The sequence below is a fragment of the Hylobates moloch genome, unplaced genomic scaffold (assembly GCF_009828535.3).
Source record: "Hylobates moloch isolate HMO894 unplaced genomic scaffold, HMol_V3 SCAFFOLD_6, whole genome shotgun sequence".
NCBI lineage: Eukaryota > Metazoa > Chordata > Mammalia > Primates > Hylobatidae > Hylobates > Hylobates moloch.
Genome location: NW_026652281.1, coordinates 107,139,752 through 107,160,954, shown reverse-complemented (window position 1 = coordinate 107,160,954; position 21,203 = coordinate 107,139,752). Strand labels below are relative to the sequence as shown.

Sequence of the window (21,203 nt, the reverse complement as noted above, 5' to 3'; positions counted from 1 at the left end):
GTGGAAATAATTAAGGGTTCTTGGAGTTAGCAGAAGCATTGACTCATTACACGGGGCCCCTGCCTCAAAAGGGAGTAAACCATTGTGCTTATTAAAGAATGAATGGTAACAAAGCATTTTAAAGTCCCAATCAGTTCCAGCCCCAGGTTGAAGGGCTGGTTAGGTAAGAAAAAAGGGAAACAACCCAGATTTAAAGGAAGCAATATCATTTTGCTCTGCTTGATAAATAGGAAAAGGTAGTTGGTGGTTTATTTTACTATATCCCAGGATAATTTGGTTCCTGCACAGTTGACAACATTTTGTTCTCAGATATGATATCAAAGATCTAGATATTATGCAGTTGCCCAAATAGAGGGCCAGTCCATGAAGAGTCTGAATAAAATTGTCGCTTCTCTTTCAGATGTGTCACAGGGCAGTCCTTGTTAGAGGATAGTGAGATGTGTTGAATGGTGTCTTTGGGATCCTCAAGCACAGATTGTAACTCTGTTTCAAGTTTTACAGTGTCTCAGATTCAAATCTTCTTTGCCTGCAATGATAAACAGAGACACAGCCTTCTCTGAAAACAAATATATCTCATAAGGATGTCCTCTACTTCTCCAGTCCTCATCCTGCACAACCTATAAGGTTCTGAGCAATTGATAGATCCTAGAAAAGTTCTGAAATGCTTCAAGCAAACAAAAGGTAAATAAAAGGCAGCAACAGTTCAAGTCAGTCATTTCTAGGCATTTGCTTGAGGCCAGGAGTCTGAGATTGGCCTGGGCAACATAGCAAGACACTGTCTCCTCAATAAGTAAATAAATAAATAAGCAAGCAAGAGGCAGGGTATGGTGGTGGTGGTGCGTATAGTTCTAGCTACTTGGAAGGCTGAAGCGGGAGGATTGCTTGAGCCTAGGAGATCGAGGTTGCAGTGAGCTGTGATTGCACCACTGCACTCCAACCTGGGTGACAGAGTGAGACCTTGTCTCTAAACACACACATACACACACACACACACACGCGCGCATGTGCACGTGCGCAAAATTTGAGGTTTTTATCTGAAGAAAGGGGACTGTTAGGTAGATATTGGTAGCAAAACTGTCACATAATTAGATATGATATTTCATTCTCAGAACATCTGATGGCCTGGGTTTTTTTTCTTTTTTAAAAAATATTTTCTCTCATTATAAGAACTATCACATTAATACAGAGTGGATGTCCTAGATGTCCCAGACTATATGTCTTTACTGGGTTTGGTGTTCCTGTTGACATCCTTTTCTTTGGCTGTCTTTCTAGAATCCTGAAAGACTTGTTGCTTTTCAGATTGAAATATCTCATATTAATGCCAAGATTAACATTCTGTTCTTCTTAGGCAATCAGAAATCATATTCTAGATTCACACTGTTCATAATTTTTCAAAGTTATGGTAGAGAAGACAGGAACGCGGTGGTTACTTTAAAAATACACTTGGCCTTTGAATCTCGCTCATCTCTAGATTCACTCTTTCATGGCATTTAATAAAGAGCATGGCTTTGAAGTGCTGAGTCCACTCCTAAAATTGAATAAATTAGTCTGATCTTGAGTGCTTACCTTTATAGAGTTTAGTTGTGCTGGTTATATTTAGATATCAAAATGTAGGAAATAGTGTGTAAATTCCTGCTAGGAAATCACAATTTCTTGTATGTTAATATAGCCAGTCTTTATACCAAATGGAACTTTAAACTAAATAAAAACAAAACACCAAACTATGACATAGATCATTCTTGAAAAAGAAATGTAAGAAGTGAGGTTTCCGAAAATATTTCATTTCCTTCAGTAAATGTCCTTCATGTATCTTTCTTATACTATGTTATGGTGTGTTTTACAAAAAGAACATTTCAGCAGGTGAAAAAAAAAAAAGCCTTGAGCAGCATGACTACCCTCCTTGAGCTTTTGACTACGGAAGTTCATAGAAGAGGAAAAGATGTCCTGTGGTTCCCTCAGTGTATTATAAGGAAGGGCATTTATAATCAGTCATTGGAAGTGGGATCTTAACCACCCCCCCCATTCCTCCCATACACAAGGGAGGGAGGAAGGCAGAGAGAAAGGAAAGCAAGCGAGCAAGCCTGAGGAGTGTGCACATGTAGTCCTCATTCAAAAAAGATTTGAGACAGCAAGCTGAGGATGAGGCAAGAGAATAGAACAGGATAACCTAGTGGTGGAAACAAAAGCTGTACATAATGAGCCTTTAGGAAAGGCGATTAAGTGAAGTATTCTCAGCTGAATCAGTTGTTAACTATTGCATAGAATTTTCTTTCTTTCATATTCCTAACATTAATACATTACTAAACTTTTACTACATTACTAAACACATTACTAAATAGGAGCTTCATTCTGATTGTCTCGATTTTTCCTCCTGTATTGCCATCTAGAAAAGCTTTTGTGAGTACTTAAAAAGCCCACAGTAATTCACGTACAGCAATCCAAAACAACAAGTAATTTTTAGAGAACACTTAGGACTGTTTTTGTTGTTGTTGTTTATTTTTTGAGACAGGGTCTTGCTGTATCACTCAGGCTGGAGTGCAGTGGCACGTTCATAGCTCACTGTAGCCTCAAACTCCTGGCCTCAAGCCATCCTCCTGTCTCAGCCTCCTGAGTAGCTGGGACTACTTTCATACACCACCACGCCCAACTAATTTTTAAATTTTCTGTAGAGACAGGGTCTTACTGTGTTGTCCAGGCTGCTCTTGAACTCCTGTCTCAAGCAATCCTCCCTCCTTGGGCTCCCAAAGCACTGGGATTATAGGCATTAGCCACAGTGCCATAAGACTGTTTGGGCTGGCTACCTCATGATTCTGGGCATTTGCTTTAGTAGGTTTGCTTTGCCATTTTATTTAAGTGATATGAGTGGGAGTAAATCTCCAGGTTTCTGGGAGAGAAATGCCTTTATCTCCAATAAACATCAAGATGAAACCCAAAGTAGATCAATGGCATACTTTTCAGCCTTGTCAAATAACCTGCTGGGTTTTGTTGTTCCCAAGTAACTCTTCATCACTAGTGTATAAAACTTTACTATGGCATCACTGTACCAAACCAATTAAAACCAGGGATTTAACCAGCTACAAAACAGCCCAAGGCAATAAGCTGTGGTGTCAGGAAACAACATTTATATTTAAATCTCTTCTTCACTAAAATAACCCTGAGATGGACCAGTTTTCTTGGCCCACTGTAATATTAGGCACATCTGGCATAACATGTAATTCTTGTTTTGTTATTTTTGAAATAACATTTAAAACACATTTTGTAGAAGTAATATACTTGGTATAAAGTTCAAACAGTAAAAAGGGAATACAACACAAATTAAGTCTCTCTCCCATCCCTGATGCTCCCAATTCCTCAAAAGTGACAGTTGTTACTTGTGAGTCCCTCTTATACTCAATATGTATGCTTGCTTGCACACGCATGCTCTCTCTCATACACTCCCACATAGATACAGTATATATACATATAAAATAAATGTTATTTATTGCTTTATACAAATGCTAGCATACTATGTAACCTGTTCTGCATGTTGTATTTTTTTAAATCCATTTTATTGTAGAAAATACACAAATATAGAAAAGGGCTTAAGACTTAAATGTACCGTTATTAATAATGTACTTTGAAGAGCAGAAGCTTTGAATTTCAAGTCCAATTTGTCAGTTTTCCTTCTGTGATATTTACTTTCTGTGACTAAGCCAAGAATCTGTGATAACCTAAGGTCACAAAAATTTTCTTCTATCTTTTCTCCTTATCCATGTGTGAAAAAAATGTAAAACTGGACCCCTATGTAGCATGACTTTAAGGCAGACTGTACACCCAAAATCCCTTTTAGCAAAATAATAAAGTTTTTAGAAGATAATATAGAAGAACATTTTCATGACCTTGGGGTAGGGGGGATTTCTTTAAAAAAAAAATCATTTATGAGGCCAGGCATGGTGGCTCATGCCTGTAATCCCAGCACTTTAGGGAGCCAAGGCAGGCAGATCACCTGAGGTTGGGAGTTCGGGACCAGCATGGCCAACATGGTAAAACCCCGTCTCTACTAAAAATACAAAATATTAGCCAGGCATAGTGGTACATGCCTATAGTCTCAGCTACTTGGAAGGCTGAGGCACCAGAATTGCTTGAACCTGGGAGTTGGAGACTGCAGTGAGCAGAGATCATACCATTGCATTCCAGCCTGGATGACAGGGTAAGACTCTTGTCTCAAAACAACAACAACAACAACAAAAATCATTTATGAGAACAGGAAATGCTGATAAATTTGACTATACTAAGAACTTCATCAGCATATCAAAAGGCCTTACAAAGAACACAAAATGCAAGCCACAGAGTAAGAGAAAGTATCTGCAACATGTATAACTAGCAAAGCACTAGCATTCAGAATATACAAAGAACTCCTACATGAGAGAAACAAATTCAAATCACAATGAGATACCAGTACTAACCTTTTAGCAGTACTATAATTTACAAAATTGACAATATCACTCTAGTGGTATTCAAAGCAACTGGAACTTTCATGCATTGTTAGTGGGAGTGTAAAATGGTATCATTTTAGAAAACGTTTAGGTGGTGTATTATCAATTGCTGCATAATAAGTTATATATATTTAGCAGCTTAAAACAACACACATTTATTATCTCACAGTTTCTATGTGTCAGGAAACTAGATGGAGCTTCACTGAGTCCTCTGCCTCAAGGTCTCTATCAAAGCCTCAATCAAGATGTCAGTCACACTTGGGGTCTCACCTGAAGCTCAAACAGGGAAGGATCCTCTTTCAAGGTCATGTGGTTGTTGGTAGGATTCAGTTCCTTGCCTCTGTCATTGAAAGCCTCAGTTCATTGCTGCCTGTTGGTTGCCCTCATTTTCTTGCCACTGGACTATGCCATGTGGTAGCTTACTTCATCAGAGCCAAGAAGGATGAGAAGAAAGTCTACTAGCAAGAGAGAAGTTACAAACTTATATAATGCAACCATGGGAGTGACATCCCATCACCTTTGCTGTATTTTATTGGTTAGAAGCAAGTTACAGGTTCCATCCAGACCCAAGACAAAGGTATTATACAAGGATACACATACTAGGAGGCTAAGGTAACATGGGGTTATTTTAGAGTCTGTCCACCACAGGTAGCAATCTTATAAAGTTATGTGTTATCTGGTTATGTGTTAACATTTACCATATGATCCCACATCTAGGTATTTATTCAAGAGAAATGAAAATATACGTTCATACAAAGATCTATACATGGATGTTTATAACAAGTTTATTAAAAATTGCCCCCAACTGGAAATAACCCAAATATTCATAATCTGATGAACAGATAGTTAAATCATAGCATAGCCATACAGTGGAACACTATTTTGCAATAAGAAGGTGGTACTGATACATGTAACAACATAGATGAATCTCCAAAGTCTTATGGTTAGTGAAAAAAGCCAGACACAAAAGGCTACATACTATATAATTCTGTTTATATTATATCCTATAAAAGGCATAGCTACCAGGAAAGAACACAGATTAGTAGTTGCCTAGGCTGGGGATTGGAAGGGCATTAACAACAAAGGAGGGAACATTATGGTGATAATGGAAACAATTTAGTATTTATTTTTATATTTAGTGGTGATTACACAGTAAAATATGTGTGATTACACACACACATTTGTCAAAACTCATAGAACTGTGTACCTGAAAAGGATGATTTTTTTCCGTATGTTGATTATACCTAAATAAATCTGACTTAAGCAAGTAAAAACATTAGTACTCAAGGATTTTTGTTGTTGTTGTTAAAGACAATAGAGTTTGAAGGTTGGCTAATGGATATATTCTATTTTGTTAATGAATTTTTGAAAATTAAAATATATTTATCTTTTTTCTGAATGTTGTTTTCCCCTCTATGGAAAAAATGCCTTCTCAATTTATTGACCATGTATTGAACTCATGGAATATTCGCCTCTCATTTGCCTTGTAATTTTGAGTATTAAATACAAATTCATAAATGCCTGAGACTTAAAACCATCATTATTTACATATAAAGGCTAATGATAATAATTATTCTCACTTCCTGGACAAAACACGAACTTTAAAAGATTTTTAACTTCATTTACCCTCTCCTAACCTAAATGCTAATGTGCATTTTATTTCTATGTAGTTTTTTTCAAGCTACACAGTTATTGTTTCATACTATATGTATTCATTTAGATTTGCCGATGTACAGTTTCAGTATTTTTAAAATGTTCATGTCTTTTTTTGTATCAAATCTTCTGTCTAGGATCATTTTCCTTCTAATTGAAGTACATTCTTTAATCAGTCTACAAGAGGCAAACTGTTTTTGTTCATTTAAAAATGTGTTTATTTTGCCTTTATTCTAAAATTATCCTTTTCTGGGTATAGGATTCTCTCTTGGTAGTTATTTTATTAGAGCAGATTGGCGATACTATTCTACTGTCCTCTGGCTTCCATTGTTTGTGTTGCATAACAAACAGGGAAGGATCCTCTTTCAAGGTCATGTGGTTTATGTGGTTTATGAGATTGACTATCTAAAAGCTATTTCTTTGAAGGTAATAAGTCTGCTTTCTATGCCTACTTTGGCCTCAGTTTTCTGCATCCTCACTATGATATGTATAATTCTTTTGTCTTCTTTTTTGTAAATTTTTTTTTTTTTTTTTTTTTTTTTGGAGATGGAATCTTGCTCTGTTGCCGAGGCTGGAGTGCAGTGGCAAGATCTCAGCTCATTGCAACCTCTGCCCCCTAGGTTCTCCTGCCTCAGCTTCCTTAGTAGCTGGGATTACAAGCATGTGCTACCATGCCTGGCTAATTTCTGTATTTTCAATAGAGACGGGGTTTTGCCATGTTGGCCAGGCTGGTCTCAAACTCCTGACCTCAAGTGATCCACCTGCCTCAGCCTCGCAAAGTACTGGGATTATAGGCACGAGCCACCGTGCCTGGCCTATATAATTATTTTCTTCCCTTTTCTTCTTCTACTTTCCATTGTACTTTGAATCTCTGGATTTGTGTCTTTCAATATTTCTAGAAAATTCTCAGCTGTTATCTCTTCAAATACTGGCTTTTTACCGTTGTCTTTCTCTTCTCCATCTGGGACACTGACTGAATATATGTCAGACCCTCTCACCATGTGCTTTATATCTCTTACCCTTTCATCTGTATTTTCTATCTTTTTCTCTCTATGTTCTGCATTTTAGGTAAATTCTTCTGATCTGTTTTCTGATTCATTAATTATTTAACCATGCCCAGTCCGCTGTTAAATTGAGTCCTTAATTTTAGTTATTGTATTTTTGTCATTTGAATGTTACTTTCTTGTCCAGTGACTACATCCCGAAGCTCTTTTTAAAATTTCTTCAAGTATATTCAGCATAGTCATTTCATTCTCTGCATTTGATCATTTGAACATCTAAGTCATTAAGGCTCTATTTCTGTTGTCTCCTGTTTCTCACTCATGGAGTCTAATTTCCTTGTGTTTTATTTATCTTTGTGAGCTGATACTGAGAGGTGAAGCCGACTGGACTTCCTGGGTCGAGTGGGGACTTGGAGAACTTTTCTTCCTAGCTAAAGGATTGTAAATGCACCAATCAGTGCTCTGTGTCTAGCTAAACAATTGTAAATGCACCAGTCAGCGCTCTGTATCTAGCTAAAGGATTGTAAATGCACCAATCAGCACTGTAAAAATGCACCAATCAGCGCTCTGTGTCTAGCTAAAGGATTGTAAACGCAGCAATCAGCACTCTGTAAAATGGACCAATCAGCAGGACATGGGCAGTGCCAAATAAGAGAATAAAAGCTGGCCACCTGAGCCAGCAGTGGCAACCCGCTTGGGTCCCCTTCCAGGCTGTGGAAGCTTTGTTCTTTTGCTCTTCACAATAAATCTTGCTGCTGCTCACTCTTTGGGTCCACACTACCTTTATGAGCTGTAACACTCACCTCGAGGGTCTGTGGCTTCATTCCTGAAGTCAGCGAGACCATGAACCCACCGAGAGGAACAAACAACTCCGGACACACCACCTTTAAGAGCTGTAACACTCACTGCAAAGGTCTGTGGCTTCATTCCTGAAGTCACCAAGACCACAAATCCACTGGAAGGAAGAAACTCCAGACACATCTGAACATCTGAAGGAACAAATTCCAGACACACCATCTTTAAGAACTGTAACACTCAACACGAGGGTCCGTGGCTTCATTCTTGAAGTCAGCAAGACCAAGAACCCACCAGAAGGAATAAATTCCAGACACAATACTGTGTTTTTGAAAATTATTTGTAGAGATAATTTTAGGTATATAATGAATGTACCTTCTGCTAGTGAAGCTTTATATTTGCTGTGTCAGGTAACTGTGGCTACTATTAGTCCAGAAAACCAACTTTAAATCTTGAGATTCCATGGATTTCCTAGTGAATTTGAACTCAGACTGTCAATCTGGATGAGGCCTGTTCTATCTACAGATTACCCCTTGAGGCTACCTCAAGGTTGTAGCCTACCTCAAGGTTGTAGCCTCTTTTGGTCCTAGTTTATTGTGTAAGGTGTCTCCTGTTAGAATCCTCTTTTATAGGGGCCCTGGACTTTAAATTTCATACTCCTTTTTCCTTTAATGATGTTTTCTTAATATTATGAAATTTCTAGTCATGATCAAATTTCTAATTGTCTTAAATATCATAACTTTAAAAAATATATAGTTTGAATCAGGATCCAATTACATTTACACTGCCATTGTTTTTAAAAATATGGTTTTTAGGTCTATTTTAATGCATAAGCTTTTTCCTTCCAATGCCTTCCATCTCCTTGCAATTTATTTGAAAAAGAAATCTCTTTAATATAGAGAGTTTCCCACAGTCTACTTTTGGTTTATTGCATCCCTGTGCTATAGTTTAATGTGTTCCTCTATTCGCTATATAACTTTGGTATTAGTTTTCTAGGGCTGCCAAAACAAATATCATAGACTGGAAGAATTAACAGAAGTTTATTTCTTCACAATTCTGGAAGCTGGAAGTCCACAATCAAGATGTTAGCCCTTCTGAAGGCCTCTCTTCTTGGCTTGTAGATGGCTGTCGTCTTGTGGTGTCTTCATGTGGTCTTACCCCTGGGCCTGTCCGTGTCCTTATCTCTTCTTCTTATAAGTCATGTTGGATTAGGGCCCACTTCAGTAAGCTCATCTAAGTTTACCTCTTTAAATACCCTAGCTCCAAATACAGTCACATTCCTAGGACTTCAACATCTGAATTTGGGTTGGGGAGTGAGGGGAGACACAATTCAGCCTGTAACACCTTAGGAATTGGATCTAGAGACAGGATCTTGCTGTGTTGCCCAGGCTGGAGTACAGTAGCCCAATCACGGCTCACTGTAGCCTTGCCCCCCCTCCCCAGGCTCAAATGATCGTCCCATCTTAGCCGCCCAAGTAGCTTGGACTTCAGATGCATGTCACCATTCCTGGCTAACTAAAAAAAAAAAAAAAAAAAAAAATTGTTTGAGACAAGGTCTTGCTATGTGGTCCAGACTGGTCTGAATCTCCTGGGCTCAAGCATTCCTCTCACCTTGGCCTCCCAAAGTGCTGGGATTATAGGTATGAGCCACTATGCCTGGCTAATGTTATATTTTTCCATAGATAGTGACATGATGTTTGGTTGCTGCTTTTTTATAACATTGTGTGTAGAAGAGTAGAGAGTAAGGTAAATAGTATTTATGCCCAGATAGGGACATGCTTTTTGTTTGTTAGGAGACTGAGTCAATAAATCAAGAAGAGTAACCTCAGTATACCATAGACTTCAAATCCTCTAATTGTGGGCTGCTGTTGCCATGTGTTTTGGGTGGAGGCTTGGGTATCATACAGTGGGTTTTTCTCACTGTTAGGTTCACAGTAGGAGCAGGAAGGGGGTATTCTTGGTGATCCAGGTCTAGCGTCCATTTTAGGCAGGCCCTGGCAAAAGGGCTTGGCAGTGGACTTTCTCCGTGTTCCTGTTCCTCCTCTCCATAGCAGCAAACGCTACTCTGAGTTGTTGGTGTTGGGCAAGAGTTTTCTGCTTCTCCCTTAGTGGTAGCAGATATCTGATGCGTATTGGTGTAGGATCTTGTACCCATGACCTTCTCCTGCTCCTGCCCCTGCCCCAGGGGTGTAGGGTTTTTTTCCTTCTACTCTCTTTCCTCGCCACAAAGTGTCTTCTGCCTGTGTCCATGGGGCAGTAGGGTTAGCTATCCCTTCCTCCAGTGCTTTTGCTTTGTAAGGGAGAAGGTCCTCTGAAACAGGCTGTGCTTAATGCTTGTTTCCTAACATTAGCTGATCACCTCCAGTAGGCCTGGTAGAGGCCCATAGAAAAGAGTAGCAAGTGAATGCTAAACTCACTCATCTATGTCTGTCCTCACCCTCATCCTAGGTATTCCATACTGAACTAGCCTTCAGTTGGTCGTTAACATTTTGTAACATTTGTACTTGATTTCTTATAGGTTTTTAGAGTGGCCCTTTCTCCTATGCTATGCTAAAGGTAAGATAGTTGTGAGTCTTCTGTCTTCCTGAAAGGGCTTGCTCCTTTTTGGAATTCAGTTTTCTTCATTGTTATCTAACCTCAGCTCTCTGATGGACTCAAGAAAAATGATAATTTTGTAGATTTTTCTAATTCTGATGCTGTTCTTTTATATCTTTTATCTTTTTCATTGGCTCATTTTGAAATATTTGGCTATATAACTTACCTATTTTATGGGCATGTCTTTCATTAACTGCAAGAAGGTTATTCTGCTCTTTACCATTTTTTCTTATAATAAATTTTTATGGAATTCAACAACAGTCCTTTTCTGTTGGTCATTTTCGTGTGTAACTAGTTTTCTGAATTTCAGGAAGAACAGATAGGTTGGGATAACTTTTTTAGCTTCACAGCTCCAGTAGTCCTTCTAGCTTTATGTTGTTTTCATGAAGCATTCAAGAACATGGCCTCATTCTCCGAGGATTCTTGGTCTCTTTCCCTCCCTTTGTTTTATCTTCAGTCCCTCATGCCCCTGTCTTGCTCAATTTGAATTCTCTTGCCTGTAGTTTCTTCTTACTGTGGGGTTTGGTCCTAAAAGGGAACTTCAATTTCATCCCTTTCAGATCTTACCAGAGATCCCTTGCCTTGCCCCAGCCCCCTGTCCCCACGATTGGAGTATGAAAAACTCTTGTAGTTTTCCAGATCATGTAGCTCCACTATTTAGCTCAAGAAGTCTGCATCTGTCTTTTCTGTACTCAATTTCTTTCTATTGCATTTATACATGACCTGGAAATTTTACTGGTATGAGATTTTGCAGATAGAAAAATCATAAAAATTTTTCATGTGGCTGAGCACAGTAACCTCAACACTTTGGGAGGCTGAGGCTGGAGGGTTGCCTGAGGCCAGGAGTTTGAGACAAGCCTGGGCAACATAGTGAGACCATGTCTCTATTTAAAAAAAAAAAAATCCGCCTATCTTTTCTTTCCCCTAATCCACCAGCTAGTAAAGACTGAAGGCAGATTTCAGACTTCATAATTATCTAACTCTCTATTAGGGTTATATTCTGGTATTTTTTCTAGGTTTAGGGTAAGGCCTAGCTTTCAAATAAATATTCTACAAACATTTCTATTTTAATTAGAAAAACATAATCACTTAACTCCTTTCAAATAGTATTTAACACCACCCTTCAACTTGGGGACAGCTATAAAGGATTTTGTCTGGTACTTCCAAATATCTAGCCTGTTTTTTATTGTAATCATTTTCTCCCTTAAAAATAAAATGTTTACCTAGCATAGTTTTTAATCTAAATAAAATGTTTACCTAGCATAGTTTTTAATCTGTCCAATTTAATTTTTCAATTGATTTCGATTCTCCATTACTCCTCTGCTTACTGAAAAATGTCTTTCCTACTTTACAGAGGGTTTGGGGACTAAAAATATTTTTAACCATTCCATCCTAATTTTATATAATTCCATGTATACCCCTTCATTCACTTAAGACCTTTCCCCCCTTAGCATAAAGATGAGAGTGAATACCCTTTATTTCATTCATTCTTTAATTAATTTACTCAGTTACATGAACATTCAATGTAAACGCAGTTTATCAGGCTACCTAAGGATAAGACACATGCATGAATCACTGCCGAACAAGGTATTTCATGTGCCACTGTAAGGGATCAGAAAAGGGATTGGGAAGATACGATGAGAGTAAATGTCATGGAATAAATGATATTAGATAAGCCTGTAAAGGTAGAGGGGAAAGTACAGGGTGTGTTTGGAAGGTAGGCTGGTTTTGGTGTAACAGATTATCCACAGATAAGTATAGTCAGAAAGGTAGCCTGGAACAAATACTGAGTTATGAAAGCAGGTAATGAGTTAACACTTTAAGAATTTCACTCATCATGGACATATTGTATGCCCAATTTAAGTGGGAACTAAGTTTTGCAAAATAAATAAACATACAGAAGATATTATTTAGGTTTAGCCAAAATGACTAGCATCTGCTGGGGTCTAACTTTTCTCACTCCTTTGTATTACTCAGTGCAGTGAATTCATGTCAGAGTGAGAGCTATACTTTCAAATCAATGGATTTCTTTGAGCCACATTTGGTTAGCCTGTAAAATTATGTGTGTGAAGGAAGACACTGAAATGTGTTTTTTTTAAAAAAGGCTAGAATAACTTTATGAATAGTGATAACTTTTGTAATTAAGGGGAAAGAGCTAATATATTGTTTTACAGTCAGTCGTACATCTGCTCCCTCATATTTCTGGGCTGGCTTACAACTTCAAAACCTAAGAGATGGTTTTCCCACTCTATGTGGCATTATGGCAAAGCAAAAAAGGTGGCTAGAAGAATTCATATGTTTGCCTACCTTTCTTCCACCTCTGATCATTGTAAGCAAAAGGATGAATTAGTTGCAACCTTAATCTTAAGAGGTCAATCAGCACCTTATGTCCAGAAAAGTCTGCTGGGGACGTCAGGTTCCTGTGTTCAAACCTTTTGGGAAATTTCATAAGTGTTGGCAGCACTTTGGAAAGGTATGCAGGACTCTTACCACATATATCTAAAAAATAAATTTGATTTCAGCTTCTAGCAGAGATGGAATAATAGAGACCAGATGTACCCTCCCAGCTGAAACAACAAAAAAATACAGAACAAAATATATGAAAGAATGGTTTTCAAGGTACTAGACATCACACAGTGAAGGACAGTGATCCCAGAGAGATGAGAAACAAACAAGGTGAGCCCTCTGATTATCCCACCTTATTGCCTTGAAAGAGTTTCCAGGCCACAGCACAGGGTGAGCAACCTGAGTGAAGCCCAGCAGACTCCCTGAGTTGAAGAGATAAAGCTGAGTCTAGGGAGACCAAAGCAGCTAGAATTGTTAGGACAAAGTGCCACAGGAAAGATGAAAACCTGGAGATCTTCACAGGGTCCCTCATAAGTATTCAGAAAAGTACCAGTTACTTTTGGCCCTGGAAAGAACCGAAAGCATAAAAGGGAACAACACTCAATGCTCATACAAGATGAGGAACAGTTCATGGGACATTTGAGTAGAGCATCAGCACGATAATTCTGCAGTGGTGGCGAATAATTAGCTCTAGAGTAAATAGTGCTCTGGTCCTGCTCAAAACAAAAACAAGACCCAAAGGGATCACAGTATTTCCAAATAACTTAAGTGCATCCCAGAACAAAGCTTAAGGAAATTTATAGGAATACAAAAATATCCAGGACCCAACAAGGTAAAATTGACAATGTCTAGTAGCCAATCAAAGATTGGCAGGCATACAAACAGGCAGGAAGACAATAACCTTAATGAGAACAATCAACTGAAACTGATTCAGAATTTACACAGATGTTAGAATTAGCAGAGGATGATGGCAAACAATTATTGTAACTGTTTTTCATATGCTCAAAATTTAAGGAGAGGCATGAAAGATATTTTGAAAGACCCAAATTAAACTTCTAAAGATAAAAACTTTAATATCTGAGATGAAAAAATACACTGGATGGGATTAATGGCAGATTAGAAGAAAATATTAGTGGACTTGAGGGCATAGCATTGGAAACTATCCAAAAGGAAACACACAGAGAGAAGAGTAAGCAAACAAACAAGAAACCAAACAAACAAATGAAAAACTTAGAGCATCAGTAAGTAATGGGTTAACTTCAAGTGGCCTAATACCTATATAATTGGCATCCCTTTGGGGGTGGGGTGGTGGCGGTGGCAGGGGAAGTGAAGGGAGAAGGGGCAGACAAAATGTGTTTGAAAAATAATGGCTGAAAAACTTCCAATTTTGATGAAAAGTAATTCCCCACAGATCCAAGAACTCAACAAACCATAAGCACAAGAAACATGAATGAAACTACACCAAAGCACATCATAATGAAATTGTGATGTGATAAAACTAGTGATAAAGAGAAAATTAAAAGCAACTAGAGAAAAAAATACATAAAAAAATAAGGATGATAGCAGATTTGTTACTGGAAACCATGCAAATGAGGCATCAGTGGAGCACTACCTTTAAAGTATTCAAAGAAAAAAAATAAGCTGAATACAATCACACTTTGCTAACCATTCAGAGTGTGAAACTTACAACCATGTAACAAACAAAGACAGTGTATGACGATGTCCTATCTACAGGCAGTATGACAAAGCTACATTTATGGGTTGTTACCCTCAGAGAAAAAGAGAAATCACCTACCAGTCATTCTCTAGTATAAAGAGGCCTTTACTAGCCCTCCGATATCAATATCGGCAACTTTTTAAGGCCATCATTGTTCTGATTAAAAATAGACAAAGTTCACAGATAGGGCAATAGCCTCCTAACACCTGTATCCTAAAGCCTGATGAGTTCTTACGTGCAGAGGCTATCATAGAAACACTCTAATTGAGTCTTTTCTCTCTGCTGATTTAGTTTTTACCCATTTTTTCCCATGCATCTTTTAAATGTTTATTTGGCAGCTTACGCCAATAATAGTATTTTAAAAACCTCTTCCTGGGTCTAGGGGTGAAGAGATCCTCTTGCCGCATTCTTTTGCGTGTGTTCCCCTTTCAATTTTGTTTCACCTACAATTAATTCATGCGGAGTCTCATTTCAGATGCTACACTTCTCAACTTGTACATCTGAACCACCTCAAATCAGGTAGTGGGCAGACTGTCACAGCATATTCTGTTTTCCCTATTCTGTAACCCCGAACGTCTAAGTGGCTCATCTTTCAAGGCATGGTGAAGCAGACATACATATTGTCTTGGAAACAAAAGCAAACTACGAGCCATCTTTTCCTCATGTCCAAATTAATTACTACATGGTGGGCATTGAAATACTATAACCCAAACTCCTATACCATACTCCTGTACAACTCGTGAGCAGAAACCTCCTAAAGGATCTCTGCACCCTCTGAGATATGTATAGACAGGAAAATGTCAGAAATAAACGTATGACAGAGGCTTGATGGCACTTAACTTTACAGCTGCGGTTCCCAAACCTCTGTGAAGGAAAGCCAGGGTTAGAAAGCAGCAGTTCCAAGGGGCCTACAGAACGGAGATGTGGAGAGGTCATAATGACTGATAGTAACAGCCGATTTTAGCACTTAGTATGTACCAGGTGGTGTCCTAAGCATTTTACATATATTAATTTATTTAAAATTCACAACCGTTAATTTTAGGCAGGTACCGTTACCCTCATTTCACAGTGGGAATAAATAGCTAAATCAAGGTCACCATGATGGAGCCACAGTTTGAACCCTATCAGTCTGACTCTGGAGCCCCCACTCTCACTCTTCTGTAGAAGTCTCTCAAGAAATAGTGTGATGGGGGAAGAGCACTGGATGAAGGCTAAACACCTGGTTAGTGCCTTCTCCCCTCATTACCTCACTATCCTGAATACTGGGGATAAATGTCACCCACCTTGTCTACCTTACAGATCATTTGAGGAACAAGCAAGATGTAATTTTACAAAATATTTTTACAAGTGTTATGCAAATATAAGGCATATACAGGAATTAAAAGAGCAGCAATGTGTGAGGGGGCGTAGGAGAGTAGTGTATTGAGTAGGAAGGCAAGGAAGAATGACGTTAGAAAAAAGCTGTGAACATTGCAGAGGTAGAGAATAGCCACTGCTGCCTTTCTCCATTGTTACTATTAGTTACTGCTCAGCACTCGCTTCTCAGGCCAAGGGATCTTGGCCCAAAATTAAAAGTTTATCTGAGATTTTTCATTCCCATGTTAATAAGGGATTGAAAAGTTGAATTAAATAGCCTCTTTGTTCATCTCTTCTACATAGAATAAGAAGTGAGCATACATAAAGGATCAAAAGCAAATTTATTTATATTGCTTGTAATTTAAAAACTCAAGAAGACAGATTCAGAGGAACCCAAGCTTACTGACTAGGACATCCTAAAAACAGATGCCTCTAGTTTAAGAAAAGAATGAAACAAGGAGGAGGGAAGGAAAATACCTACCTTCGTCATGAAGGAATTGAAAACTGCGTCTTCCTTAATGGTTCTGAGAGCACTAATTTCTTTGCAAGTTTTTCCAGAACCTTGGCTGTTTCATCCCCAGCAGTAACGTACAGAGGCTGAGTGAGCACATCTGTCCTGCTGTAATTAAGGCTGCAGAGCAGAGCAGCAGGTGCAAAATTCTCATCCTTCAACTTGACTCTTAAACTGCATGTGCTCTTGTAACTTAAAGTCTAAACTTGTTAAAAGTAAGGTTTGGAAGGTCATTAGTCTGTAATGGGTTGGGCGCTACAGACGTCTCTTTAACGCAGAATTAGAAACAGCTACCTAACACATATCTGCCATTTTCAGATGTTGCCATTTCATTTTCCAAAGGAGAGAAAGCCATTAATTCATCCATATGAGGATGATACTAAAGCCAGATTGGAAGACTTCTTTTCCCTTAAGAAAAACAGATTTTCCAGTAATGGAAAGAGCTTCAGGTCTTTTAGCCAGCCCTTCCTTAATGTAATTTAGGTGCTCAGAGATTCTCTGATTTGTACAAAAGGCTCAACCATCAATAAAGTTTTGTCTTATTTTCTTGTTAGAAATTTATCTGTAGGAGAATTTGAATTGTAGTCACCTTCCTCCAAAGAGCTGAAGCAGCAAAACCTCTCTGCAAAACTATTCTATTTAAAATGTTTCAATGCAATCCTGCCAGATCCTAAAATAATTATAGTTTAGAAAGGCAGACGTGGCTTTGGGTCCGAACAAGTTTTATCCCACTGTACCTTTTCACAGGGTGGGAAGAGAGATCAGCAACATTAACTGGGTGCCAAGAAAACATACCAAGATCGAAGCCATCCACTTCTGCAGGAACACTGAAAAGAAAGGTACAACGCTTGGGGAAAGATTGGATTTCATTAGGGACAGTGACAATATCTGTTTGGCATAGCGGTTCCAGCGCTGGCCAGGGAACCACCTTTCCTCCCTGAGCACTAGTAATGCCTGTGTCAGTTGTAGAATTCTTTTAAATTTTGAGTTAATAGGGTCACTACTTTTTGAAGGCCTGCTGCAGAAACTAAGAAAAATGGCTGGCTGAGCCAATAGAAGAGGATTTTGTAGCTCAAATTCTGGGGAAGAAAATACTCCTTTTGACGGAGGGCAGATGCTGTAGACCTTGCAAGGACATAGCCAGTCTGCAATGTCATCCAGGCCCACCCGCTAAAGTTTTAAAAGTAAAGTATTTATTAGCTGTGGCTATAAATTAGAGATGAATGGAAGGTCTTCAGGCCTGATCTTGGAGGCATTCCTTATTAATGAAGTTCAAGCATTTGCTGTGGTAGGGGAGGGTTTTTGGTAAGAGGACTGAACCATCTCTTGTATGCAGACATTACTGATACTGCTGTTGTGCAGACTGGGCCTCTCAAATTCTGCTCTAACAAACAGAGGTTTAGAAAAGTCTTTTGCTAGGACAGGTAAATGTAGTCAGTTATCCACTTAGTTCAACTTACCGTTCATATCTTTCTGTCATAAACACTAGATCCAATTCCCATTTCAAAAAAGTTGAACCTACCTTTCTCATGGCTATCAATCAATCAGTAAAACTTTTTTGCCTGCAATTGTGTCAAGCATCGAAAACTTTGATATAAATATTTGAATTAAAAATCTAGTTGCTATTAGGGCACTCTGGGGCCAAATATCGTCCAAGATATCAGGCTTACCCCTCCCAATGAAGTAACGCAGACAGCATCATGGCCCAAACTTCTGACATTCATGAGCCCCAGGAGATGGGAAATACAAGCGTCTTTAGAAACACTAAAGGGCTTGTGTACATCCTTTTGTACCTTGGGATAAGTACTCCCTGCACACACAACCTCAAGCTATTCACATTTATACTTTGCCAGCCATCAGCCTCTCTCTCCTGCACACACACATGCATGTGCACAAATCTGGTAATAGAGACAGGAACTTTTGCTCATATTTTTTTTAATGTATCACAATGAGCAGGAAACATACTTGATGAAATATTTTCAAAGGAGTATATTCAATTACCATCTACAATCAACTTAACTATGACAACAAAGTTTTTGTGACAAATTTTTTTTTTTCAGTTTGAAAGTTCCATGTGGTTCTGTTAGTCTCCATGTATTTTGGTACAGTTCGAGATCAGCATTGTTACAGTAACAAAAAAGCTAACAAGACTACATTATAGAAAAACACCAAGAACATCATTTTTGGTTTCACTTGCTCTATTTTTTTTGTTGTTTTTTTGTTTTTTTTTTCTTTTTGTACATTGCAAAGGCTGTTCATATACCTCTTCACCTCAGGGTCACGTTCATTTATGCTTTCTTTCCTACCCAAACTTGCCCCCCTCCCCCCTGAAGAAAATAAACAAACAAACAAAAAACTAGTCAAAGCTTTGTTTCACAGTGGGCAGTATCTCAGCGCCAACAAACAACTCAATTTATGCTTCTATTTAAAATGTTTTAATTTATTATTTAAAAAAAATATATGTCCATGAACATCAAGTGCACTGGCTTGGGTCACTGCCTCGCTCTCCTGCAACTTCCTGCTATGCCTGATAAACTCAGGTTTAAACACATGCCGTCTGTTTTACTTTATTTTCAATTGTGTAAAACTTTGGCCACATTCATCTCTTTAAATAGCTTGTAATTTAAAAAAAAAATTCCTAGATGTATTAAATTTTTCCTTGTGTAGATATGTGGTTTTTGGAAGGATGGAGGAAAGATAGATAGATGGATGAAATAACTCCCATTCCGTAGGTCAGACTGGTGTCTAGCACCAACTCACACTATAGGGAGAAAACCAAAAAACGAAGTGTCAATGGAGGTGAAGAACTAATTAATTTAAAAAGCAAGTAGATAGAAATATATCCTACCCAGCTGCCTACAATGCAGCAGACAAGAATAAATTCCCCAAGTGAGATAAAGCTAAACAGTTGAGCATTGTAGTGAATTCATGCTTTGTAAATAGTACTGGTCATAGCCACGGTGGCTGTCAGCCCACAAACAAACATCTAACTAATGTTTGACCTCTAATGTTCACCATCACTGACTGCTTTGCTACTTCTGGGTTAGTACTGAGAATTATTCTTACTTTTTTCCATGAACATGTATGTGGGCGGTTTAGTTGTAGAGGAAAGCATTAAGGGTGCAACCCACTCCAGGTTGAAACAATCACATAACCCCTCTGAGAACACTAGGTGGGTGGAAGCGTGCTCAGCCAATCTATTCAACCAACCACCTTATTGTCGCCAAACACCCACAGCTCAAGGCATGGCATAACAAAACACTGACAGTCACTCTGCCTCACAGAGGGAGGATGGCATAGTAGCTCCAAAAAAACAAACAAACAAACAACAAACAAAAAAAACAAAAACCCAAACCATCAGGGAGGGGGCAGCAAAATTATAAAGAAAAGAACTTAAAGTTGTTGAGGGGGGAGGGAAAGGATAGAAATTGCACTATTACCAAGCAATATCATTTTTAAAAACAATGTTTTCAGAGAAGACCTAGCAGAATTTGACAGGTAAAGCTAGTGTTAAATTGTTAACTGATATCACATAGAGAACCAAAAACGAAAACAATTTTTTTCTATATGGTACAGACACAGAGTAACATACAACAGATAAATGGCAAAAAATATATATATATATATTTCATAGAGTTACAAACAAGATAAAATAATGGAAAACAAAAAACTGTACAACTTTAAAATTTAAAAATGTTCATCTCAAACACAGGAAGAGATACAAGATTTCTTGTTAAAAGGAAATAGCTTGTTAAAACAGTAAATGTTTTGCGTACTTGCTTTTGACACCTTATGCTACAACTGGATACTGGTATGAATAGTTAGATGGTATTCTTTCTTTAGTATTTCTACTTAAAAAAAAATTAAAAAAGGAATTTGCACTGTGCATCAGCCTAGTTAGAAATATGTACAACATTTCAGGATCTACTATTTCATTAAACTAAAAACAAATTCATAAAAATAAAATAGTCCCGGCTAAAAAAGAAAAAAAGAAAAAAAATCCATTTTCAGATCTTGGAATGCTCCAGTCTTTTGCAAAGTCGATAAGTGGCTTCAGCACTGGGGAAAGAAGCCCGAAAGGTGACCAATGGAACCTGCATTCACAGTCTTCAGAGTTCCCTTTTGAAACATAAGGAAGAAAACGAAGGGAAGAAGGATTTCACACTTTGGGGGCAAGGGGAGATGGTTTCTGTTAATGTTTAGCTATGAAAGTGAAACAGCAAAGCATCTATTTGTCTCCAAAATCTATGTTTTAGCAGCACAAAGTTTTCAAAGTTCAGACCATTTTTTTTTTTTTTACATGAGAAAGGGTGTGTGTTACAGGAATATGGATATTAACAGAAACAAGTGCCTCACATACGGTTCCTTTTTTTGCTTTCTGTACATTGCTATCTGCTGCTTTGTTGGCTGCGCTCTGGATCACTCGCCGCTCAGACTGCCTAACACAAGGACAAAACTTTGAAGTAAAAAAATGTGTCTTTTGGTATATGGAATTGTCATTAACAGTTGCCTCTGCTTGCAGAAGAAGCACGTAACAACCTGGGAATCTTTCTTTTGTTTTTCTCTTTCTTTTATTAAACTAAGTCTTGTTTGTTTAAATCAGAAACAAATTCTCAAGTAACAAGAACCCTTTCCCTTTTTTCTGCATCAGCAGTGAAAGGGTGTGTCTTTGGATTTTATTTAAAGCATGAAATTTTTTTTTCTGAGAGAGGAAAGAAAAAACAAACACAAAACCAAAAACCAAATCCCTAACC

At 38.1% G+C, this 21,203-nt stretch overlaps 1 long non-coding RNA gene across 1 annotated transcript in view; it reads left to right on the top strand.

Annotated features, from left to right (window-relative positions):
- Window positions 1-448: 448 nt before the first annotated feature.
- Window positions 449-21,203, top strand: part of LOC131383854 (uncharacterized) — a 56,767-nt gene continuing 36,012 nt past the window's right edge. Inside the window, exons 1-3 of the long non-coding RNA XR_009214239.1 lie at window positions 449-681; window positions 13,042-13,195; window positions 17,197-17,288. This is a non-coding gene — a long non-coding RNA (uncharacterized LOC131383854). The remainder of the gene's footprint in view (window positions 682-13,041; window positions 13,196-17,196; window positions 17,289-21,203) is intronic.